The sequence below is a fragment of the Astyanax mexicanus genome, chromosome 3 (genome assembly GCF_023375975.1).
Source record: "Astyanax mexicanus isolate ESR-SI-001 chromosome 3, AstMex3_surface, whole genome shotgun sequence".
NCBI lineage: Eukaryota > Metazoa > Chordata > Actinopteri > Characiformes > Acestrorhamphidae > Astyanax > Astyanax mexicanus.
Window position 1 is genome coordinate 1,777,501 of NC_064410.1, and position 11,162 is coordinate 1,788,662.

At 34.0% G+C, this 11,162-nt stretch overlaps 1 long non-coding RNA gene across 1 annotated transcript in view; it reads left to right on the top strand.

Annotated features, from left to right (window-relative positions):
* Positions 1-3,361, top strand: part of LOC111191714 (uncharacterized) — a 9,295-nt gene extending 5,934 nt beyond the window's left edge. The window contains exon 3 of the long non-coding RNA XR_002649612.2: positions 1,560-3,361. This is a non-coding gene — a long non-coding RNA (uncharacterized LOC111191714). The remainder of the gene's footprint in view (positions 1-1,559) is intronic.
* The last annotated feature ends 7,801 nt before the right edge of the window (positions 3,362-11,162 follow it).

Here is an 11,162-nt window from a genome sequence, read left to right on the forward strand (position 1 = left end):
CATTTCTTTTCTAATTTTGACATGTAATGTGAATTTGGTAGTTGTTTTTATTTTTATATTTATATTTCTTTCACAATTTCATGATGTGTTGACCAATAGAAATGCTCCAAAAAGACTTGGAATAAAACATTTTTACATGCATTAATGAATTAAAATTTATTTCACTCTGTTTAAAAAGTCTGGTGACGTATTAATATATTTTTTTGTGTTTTTAGCTGTTTTTAAGATGCACTATTTAGTACACGACAGGCCACTGCTGTCCTTTCTATTTATTTGTTTCAACTGTTTACTAAAGGTCTATAACCTAATTTATAACAATGAATAAACGTATTTATAAACTATTTATAGAGGAGCCTTATTTTAAAGTGGTACCAATCATTTTCCCAACGCAAGACATATATTTTTTGGAGAGACATTGTGTAGATATTTTGGCGACACCGTATGCATTGCGGTGTGTGTGTGTGTGTGTGACAGGATTAAAGGTGAAGTGCAGAGGGAGATTTGAAGTGTTGTTCTTCGAAGTAGTTCATATTCATAAAGTTTTAAGAGTTCAGAAATAATCAATATTTGGTGGAATAACCCTGATGGTTTTTAATCACATTTGGCATCTTGTTCTCTTCCACCAGTCTTACACACTGCTTTTGGATAACACGTTTTTTTGGCCTCAAATTCCTGCTGTATTTCACTCTGTTTAAAAAGTCTGGTATATATATATTTTTTTTGTGTTTTTAGCTGTTTTTAGGATTCACTATTTAGTACACGACAGGCCACTGCTGTCCTTTCTATTTATTTGTTTCAACTGTTTATTAAAGGTTTATAAACTAGTTTATAACAATGAATAAACTTATTTATAAACCCTTTATAAAGGAGCCTTATTTTTAAGTGGTAACAAATTTTCGCATTGCAGACGTATATTTGTAAAAGAGACGTTGTGTAGACGTTTTGAAGACGCGTACGTGTGTTGTGTTGTGTTGTGGTGTGTGTGTGTGTGTGTGTGTGTGACAAGATTAGAAGTGAAGTGCAGAGGGAGATTTGAAGTGTTGGTCTTTGAAGGAGGCTTTCTCGTGCGCGAGCTCGTCACATTAGATCAACGTTCTCATCCCGATCGCTCTCGCGCTCGTTGGCTATACCGCGCCCCGCGTCAAGATCTAAACGTCTGTAAACAATGAACGTAGAACAGCATCACCCCCCCCCCCCAAAACACACATACACACACACACACACACACACACACACACACACACACACACCTCCCCCCAGTAGAACACCTTTGTAGACTGTCACTGTGACGATGTTTTATTTCCCGAAATACGATAAAAAACACACTTTCCTTTAAGCCTCGCTGACGTCCGAACATAATTGGTGTGTGTTTGAGTTTCTGGCAGCAAGTTGTGTCTGATCGTCTGATTGGACAGCAGATTTAAGGCTTTATTGACGGACAGGCAGGCTGTGTGTATTGTGTGTGCTACGTGTGTGTGTGTGTGTGTGTTTTAACTACACTTAAAAGAACTGATGATGTAATTGCACTAAATGTAAATATCTCCTCCCGCCCCCTACAGGTGGTGACATCACTCTTCAGAACGGTCGACATGGCAACCCACAGGTCAGAGGTCCTGATGCTTATTTACTGTAGTCATAGTTACGTCTACTACATCATACTAAACATCTACTGCCAACAGGCTTTGTGATATTGCTGATGTCACACAAAATCCTTGTATCTCCAAAATGGTATCTCCAACTTTACAAAAGAAGGAAACTGTCGGCTAGGTAAAATAATTCATTCCATGTCATTTTTGAGCATTTCTATTGGTTCATTCATCATGGAACTGTTTTTGTAGTGTTTTTACCTGTTTTAGTTGTTTTGACCTGTCTTTACCATTTTTAAAAATATTTTTTAGGTGTTTTTAGCTGTGTTTACCTTTTTTAATTCGTTTTTTAATTCGTATTTACCTGTTTTTAATAGTTTTAGCTGTATTTGCCTGTTTTTAATTATTGTTAGCTGTATTTAGGTGTATTTGCCTATATAATTTTTTATCTGTTTTAGCTGTATTTACCTGTTTTTTAATCATATGTTTTTTTCTGTTTTTAGCTTTATTTACCCGTTTAAATTATTTTTTTTTGCTGTTTTTAGCTGTATTTGCCTGTTTTAATTATTGTTAGCTGTATTTACCTGTTTTTAATTAATTCTTTAGCTGTTTTTTTATTAGTTTTAGCTGTTTTTTTAGCTATAATTATATATATTTAGTAATGTAATGACAGCACACACAGTAAAATAACTCATTCCTGTATCAGCATGATTAGTTATTATTGCTACTGTAGTATACTGTATTACTTCTTTACTGTTTTTTCTGAGCAGATATATTTACACTTAATTTACAGATAAATTGCATTTTAAATTCAATTCTCTTAAATGTGTGTTACTATGCAGTAAATAAAGTCATTGTACTTTTTTATATCTTGTTTTCTTTTTTTTTACATCTAATTGTCTTTTACAGTGTTTAAAATCATCATGATGAATGCACCAATAGAAGTGCATAAAGTTTCTTTTTGGGGATATAAGGTTTACTCTTTCAAATACTACGACTGCATAAATTAATATAAAGAGGTGACATAATGTACTAGCGTTAATACAATTAATACACGTACAGATGCTTCTAGAGCTAAAACACGGCTTAAATCATCATCTGTACCATAAACATCCTCTCAGAGGCCTCTTCCTGTGGTCTGAGGATCATTATAACGGCTGGAGTCTTCATACGGAGACTTTCAGGGCCTCTGTAATAGTGAGCTCACTGTGAAAGCTTATTTAAGGCTCCTCCCACTTCTCTTACTGGTGCTTTCACTGTGTTTTCACATGTTCACCATTATAACCTGAAATACTATTATTTACAATGCTAAATCGGATTCAAACTGATTTAAAACATGCGTTTAAATCATTTGTGCATGATTTATTAATGCTTTATGTGTGTTTATTCACAGTACCGGTCAAAAGTACCAGTTTGGACACTGGTACACCTGTGTTTTCTTCCTTTTTATGATTTTTTAAAACGAATTTTACATTGGAAATTTAATATTGAAGACTATATTGAAGCTATTTTAGCTTCCTTAGATTTTTTTTTTTATTAGCCATATTTAGCTTTAGCTTTTAAGGAAAGATCTGCACTCTATTGGTATTTTAATCTTAGTATCCAAAAATAGAAAAAAAAAAAGAATTTCAGATTTATTTGAATATTTATTGTTCAAACATTAGCAAAACAATCAGTAATCAAAAATAGAAAAGAAATAGCAGCACTTGTTGACTAGACAATTTCTGATTTATTAATATATTTATATATATATATATATATATATATATATATATATATATATATATATATATATATATATATATATATATATATAGTTCCAAATATAGCAAAAAAAGCAAAAAAAAATCAAAAATCAATATAGAAAATAAAAACAGCAGCACTTGTCAACTAAAGAATTTCCGATTAATTAGAAATTCCAAAAATTACAAATGCATTTTAGCACTCAGGCCCTCTTTAAACGAGAGTAAAACATTCTAAATTACAAAACAACCAATGAGAACACTCCAGTTACTGAAGGTCACATAATCAGCCAATTAGAAGCTGACAGCTCAATTCCACATGAAAACCACTTCTACCTAAAATTTCTTAAAAGTACTTCTAAAATTCACAAACACAATTGGTCATTAATTTTACCAAGAAAGAACTTTTGTGCAAAAACACACAGGAAAAAAAAAACACAGTCAAACAAAAAATCCAGTATGTTTTAAAAGCTGGGGTGTTTTAACTCTAATAAAGAAAACTCCGAGGTAAGTTTATGTATTTCTAATAAATCAAAAATATTATATGTCTGTAATATTGTAATATTAATCTACATTTTTTTTTAATAAATAAAATAAATAAAGAAAGAAAAACACTGAATTAGAGAAGGTGTGAGGTGTGTCCACACGTTTGACTGACACTTTTTCTATCATTTCTATCATTCACAATTTTCTATCATTTTAGTAACACATTCAAATATATACCAATGCATTAAATTTTATATTTTTAGTTATTTAATTAATATGATTTGATAATGGTGCTTTAATGTTTTTTTTTGTTGATGTTGTTGTTTAAAAGAACAAACATAAAATAAAAACATGAAAACGGCGAATAAAACCAAGTAGTGTGTGTATTTTTAGCACATACATATTTTCTAACCCATATTGTTTGTTCTTACAAAGTTAACTAAAAGTGGATGCACATTGCTAATTACATCCATGAATATACAGTTCTGGGGGAAAAAAAATAAGAGAGCACTTGAAAAATGATGAGTTTCTTTGATTTTACCAAATTATAAACCTCTGGAATATAATCAAGAGGAAGATGGATGATCACAAGCCATCAAACCACCAAACTGAACTGCTTGAATTTTTGCACCAGGAGTAAAGCAGCATAAAGTTATCCAAAAGCAGTGTGTAAGACTGGTGGAGGAGGAGAACATGATGCCAAGATGCATGAAGAAAACTGTGATTAAAAACCACCAGGGTTATTCCACCAAATATTGATTTTTTTCTGAACTCTTAAAACTTTATGAATATGAACTTGTTTTCTTTTTTTTATTGTAGACATTTCTTATTTTTCTCATTTTCTGTAAATAAATGCTCTAAATGATAATATTTTTATTTGGAATTTGGGAGAAATGTTGTCTGTAGTTTATAGAATAAAACAACAATGTTCATTTTACTCAAACATAAACCTATAAATAGCAAAATCAGAGAAACTGATTCAGAAACTGAAGTGGTCTCTCCATTTTTTCCAGAGCTATATATTTATATAACACCACATTTGCCCAACTCTGTAACAGGAATAACCTCTTAAGTCACTTTGTATAAGAGTGTCAGATAAAATACTGTAAATTAAATGAAAATTGAAAAGTAAAACATAATGGTCTATATTTTTGAGGTCATGTCCATATATTGTACGATAATTTGATAACATGATTATCGTGACAGGCCTAGTGTTAAAGGTGTGTTAATGTACATTATTATCATACATTATTATACAATAGAACAGTACAATGGTCTGGGTCATTGTGTTCAGATCTCTCCCTCATAAGAAGCGATTTTTCCCTCCTTTGTCGTGCGAGCGGCAGACACTTTACACTCTACGAACACCAGAGATTTAAAGCTCCTGATAAAAGAAAAGAAAAGAAAAGAAAGGAAAGGAAAGGAAAGCAACTCAACTCCTCAACTCCTCCACAACCTATAAAATCTCCCGCCTTCAATCAACCGCGCAACAAATGAGTTTCATACATTCAGAGACAGGCTGAATCTAAGGATATATGATAAAAAAAATAAAAAAAAACAATAAAGATCAGGCATGTGCTGTGTGGTGAGGAATATCTGCGAATCCATCAGATAAGGGAGGATAATTAAAATGTCAGCTCACTCAGAAAAGAGAGAGAGAGAGAGAGAGAGAGAGAGAGAGAGAAATAGAGAGATAGAAGGATAGACAGAGGTAGAGCGAGAGAGAGCCGTCACAGCTTTACGTAACTCATCACTCCTGTAGTTTAACGAAATGCTGATGAAGAAAGTTGAAGCGTAAAGATCAGTTTTTGCTCTGTGAGGAAGATGAAGAGATGGAGGGATGATTCTCAGCTGATAGACTCTTGAGGAGGAAGGTTCTGGAGCACAGAGTGTAACCTGGTGCAGGTTTACGGGTTATTACGGTAATTTTGAGTAATTTACCAAACTTTTTATTCAACAAAACTCTTATATACTTTCATATACTTTTATATACTCTTATATACTTATATATGCAATTCAAATATAACATTTTTTCTTTTAATTAAAACTGTAATTTTTATTAAACTCAAACCATCTCTTTTTAAAACTGTATTTCATAAAAAAAACCTTTCTTCTTATTATTTAAAACTGTATTTTTTACTAAACTCTATCTTGATCTATTTATCTTAAATGTCTCTGTTTCCACTGTGCAATAATAATAAATGAATCAATAGCAATGGCCCAAAAATGTCTTATGAATAAATGTATCCATATTCCTGTATTTGCTTGAACTTTTTGATTATATATATATATATATATATTGTCCCTCTGTCCTTCGTTTTGAAGATGCAGTGTATCTTTACCTTGTTATTATTTTTTTTATTAATGAGTTGATGAGTACAACAGTAGAAATGTTCTGAAATACCTTAATACTCTTCCTATCTAATCTATCTCTTATTTTTAAAATTAAAGTTGTGTTCATTTAAATGATTTGGCTTTACAGATGTCAATGAATTTGTTATGCTCATTTTTGTTCTATAAAATCCCTTTACAACAACCTATATAATAAATAATAAAATAAATGTTCTGAAAGCTTTTAATGGTGAATGGAATGGGCCCTAACACAATACTTATATAATGCCAGAACCACTGATAATTCATCGAATAAACACGAAGTAATAAAGTGAATAAAGGGTGTTGAGAATTTGAGAAGACTAGCAGGGTTAATCCATTGACACCACTAGTAAAAACTAATTTAATAAAATCTTTTTTTCTCTTTTTTAAAACTGAAATCTTTACTGAACTCATTCTTTTTCTTTTTTTTTTCTTTTTATAAAAAGTGTAATCTTTACTAAACTCATTCTTTCTCTTTTTTAAAACTTTTTAATCTTTACTATTCTTTCTTTAAAAATGCTGTAATATTTACTAAACTCTTTCTCTCTCTTTTTTATTTTTTTTCTGTTTTGCTGGTGAATGTTTGAGCACATTTATTTGTATTTTAATGTATTTAATGAGAGTGCTGTATGGCGAGCAATTAAAGATGTAATAAAGGATGATTGTTCTGCTCCTTTGACTTTTCTCCTCTCCAGATTCTTGAGCTCTCGGTTTTTCTCGTATGGTTTAATGGCAGTACTGAGGTATGGCAGTAGATATTTTTTTTCTGTGTTTAGCTTCAGAGCTACTGGTGCTAATTATTCAGGAAGCCGCTGACCCGTGTAGCGTACAGCGCTGACAGTGACACACAATAGCTTGTAGGTTTAAGTTGCCAGTGAAATATTACTCGCTGCATATATGTTTCACATACATAACCACATACAGTATACGGCGTATAAAGGCCTATTGTCTGCAGCGGCCGCCCACGCCGACGGAGAGCGTATGTCCGCACCAGGTGATCGATCCTGCTTTCGGGAACATCTCCGAAAACAGCTGGAGCTTCGGCTTCTGATCGGATCCTGGAACCATCTGGAGCTCAGCGCCGCGTTTCCCGTTTCCTACAGCAGGAAAGCAGCACCCACTCGCCCGGCCGCCCCTGCTGCTCCTGCTCTGCTCCTTTTGTTTTCTTTGACACATGCAGACTCCGTCCAATTAGCATTTTTCAGCCATTAAGAAGGAGGCGGGAGCCTGAGATGTTTGCCTGTTTCATTACCACCGACTGCAGCTCTTTGATTGGTTGCGCATGCAGGGAAATGTGCTGGAAAAACAACATTCTTGGCAGAACTGGGAGAAAGAGGCGCGACGGCGGCGGCTAAGCGCCCAACACAAACTTTACCTTTCGCATGCGTTTAACTACAAGTGACAGCCAGAGATTTAGCTCTAGAGTCGAGAGCACGAGCTGAAATCTGAAACTGGATCTTTTTTACACACACAAAGACAAAACAACAAAACACGGACAACTTAATGTGATCTCTTAATACTATATAATTACATGCACGAATAGTATATATAAATATATACATATACAGCTCTGGAAGAAATAAGAAACAGTTTAAAAACTGATGAGTTTCTTTGATTTTACCAAATTGAAAACATCTGTAATCTAATTAAGCTGAACTGCTTGAATTTTTCACCAGAAGTGCAGGAGCATAAAGTTATAAAGTTATCCAAAAGCAGTGTGTAAGACTGGTGGAGGAGAACATGATGCCGAGATGCATGAAAATAAACTGCTTCTTAAACTTTTTCTTAAAACTTTATGATTTTTTTTTATTTTTTATTTCAGCCATTTCTCATTTTCTGAAGTGATCTCTTATTTATTTTTTTTTATTTTTTTTACAGAGCTGCATGTATATGTGGTATTCATTTTTCATACATCGAAAGATTATATATTTTTTCAGGCTTTTCCACCAGATTTCACCTGAAGAAGCAAGTGAGTGGTCTAATACGTCAATAACATTAATCATTGTACTGTATGTAGTATCCAAAATCTGAGAAAGATTAGTCATACTGTATATGTCAAATATATATATATATATGACTTTGGTATAGTAAAGAGAATAAAATGACATTTTTGTTGTTTTTTTTTTTTTGTATTAAACAGCCTTAAGATGCATGACAATGCTGAAGCAATATATTGTGCATAATGAATATATATATAGTGATCTAGTCTACTTAATATTTTGCAGATAATAACATTAATGTTATGGCTGGTGCTGTTATTTAATTTCTTTCTTTCCATCTCTATATTAAAAAAAAATAGTACAAGTATTTTCTTGTAGGAAGTCGAAAGAGGTTGAGATCTTGTGAAATTTTGTGTCAAAAAATAAATACATAAAAAAAAAACTTTAGCCAGAACCTGGATGTGTGTGTAATTCCATTATCAGCTCACCCACCTGATAAAACATTAAAATATACAATATATATCAGTGTTTTACTAACATACATTACATACATTTCATCACTACTACGTTTTACATGAATAATTTATCCCTAACTGCCCAACAGCTTTTTTTTTTTTTTTTTTTAAATATAACTGTTTAGGGTTTCAGTATATAAAACAGTATAAAAAATACTACTGTATACATATACAAAACCCCCATGTAATAATATATGTGTTATATTTAGCATTTTGAAAAAAAAAAACAGTTCCAGTTTTTTTTTCACATGACAAAATACAGTGAAAGGACTAATGATGATAAAAGGCTTCTAGCTTTAAATGAAAGATGAGGAAGAGAGGCTCGCTGGCTGGATGCTGGGTGGCTGTAATTACGGAGATGGTACAGTTTGAGATTAGAGATACGTGGCGAGAGCTTTTGACGCTATACGCTCTTTAAGAGGAACAAAACAGGCGGATTTGGTTCCCCGCCCCAGTCAAACCCATAGCCTGAGGGCAGCAGAGCCAGAGAGGACTCTCCACCATCCTGATGTAACAAAGGAGAGAACATCTCCTAAAGCTTCCCCCAACACACACACACACAACACACACACACACTGCTGCTGCTTCTTCTGGCTACCACATAACAGATAACAGAGGTTTCTCATGAGAATATATACAGTACAGGCTAAAAGTTTGGACACAGCTTCTCTTTTTCAATGCGTTTTCTTTATTTTCATGAGTTCAGGAGTGTGACAACCGTGGGAAAGAAGCTGTTCTGGTACCTGGTGGTCTTAGTACTTAGTACAGACCAAAGGTTTGGACACACCTTCTCTTTTTCAATGTGTTTTCTTTATTTGTTTCATGACTGATATTTACATTGTAGATTCTCACTGAAGGCATCAAAACTATGAATGAACACATGTGGAGTTTTATGTACCTTATATAATGTATGTCTTATATAATATTCTAATTTTTTTTGAGACACTGATTTTTGTGGGGTTTTTTTTTATTGGCTATAAGCCATAATCATAATCAACAATAAAAGAAATAAACGCTTAAAAAATAAGAAATGGATCACTCTGTATAATGTATGAGTTTCACATTTTTAACTCAATTACTGAAATAAAGTAAACTTCAGATGAGTTTCTTTGATTTTACCAAATAGAAAACCTCTAATCAACCATCAAACCAAACTGAACTGCTTGTTAAATTTTTGCACCAGGAGTAAAGCAGCATAAAGTTATCCAAAAGCAGAGTGTAAGACTGGTGGAGGAAGAGAACATGATGCCAAGATGTATGTGCAAAACTGTGTTTCAGCCTTTTCTCATTTTTCTAATTTTCTGCAAATACTATAAATGCTCTAAATGAGAATATTTTTATTTGTAATTTGGGAGAAATGTTGTCTGTAGTTTATAGAATAAAACAACAATGTTCATTTTACTCAAACATAAACCTATAAATAGCAAAATCAGAGAAATGTCTCTGATGACACTTTATGGATCCCTCTTGATCTTGATTTACCTCGGCGGTGCTGTAATTAATGTAATCTCTCGGAGCTCCTGCATGTTTAAAAATGGGGGAAAGCTTTCCGTGGATGCGGTTTAAGGAGCACCGTGGGGAGTTCCTCCTGAGCCGCTGCTGGAAGGTAGGTGCACGCTCTGACTCTGGGAGAAGGGGAGCATCTCTGTTAGCGATTGAGCTAAAATTAGCAGCTGCTCTGGCTTGGCTGAGCAGCATTAAGCAGTGTAGGAGTGGTTTTTATAGGAGCTGGTTTATATAACAGTGTGGAGGCAATGGAGTGGCTGCGGCGCTGCAGTCGAGCCTGCCTCTCGCATCCTGCGAGCCCCTGGCCCTCGCTGCCAGAAATAGGAGCCACACACACACACACACACACACTGACTCAGATAAATGCCTTTTATACACTCGTACACACACTCATACACACACTCACAGGCCTCGTCATGCCTTTGATCAGAAATCCTGGGCCTGCCCAAACCACCTAGACCCCATAGAGCCTGTCCAAAAACGGTTGAAGCCCTGTGCTTGATTGATTGATTTAAGGCGTGTCAGTGTGTCTTTGCTATCGTAACGTCGGGAAAAGTACACCTCACACTAAAGGATTAAAATAAGTTTCTTAATTAATTAATGGTGTGTTTTGTTTAAGCGTAATGGGAACTAAACCAATCAGTGTGTCACTTGCTTGTTTATCATTCCCATTAAAAGCCAGGTCCACTCTGACTTTTGGCACTGTTGACTGTTGTCAGGGTTTTAATCAGTCAGTGGCACACCTGGGTTTTCCGCCACCAAGATAGCAATACGCAAGAAATTTACATTGACCTGAACACACCTCACTTCTAGATTCCAGACTGTTGCTATTTAAACGAAGTAGGTGCAAAGCATGAAAACAGACTGTTGACGCGGTGTAAGATAGCAATGAGCATCACAACAGACTGTTCTGTGTTCTGTTCTCTGTTCTTTCCCCTAATAACACTTGGCTCTACCAAATCCATACTGAAACATTTTTCCCGTTTCTCATTGTCTGACTTTTACTGTTCCTCT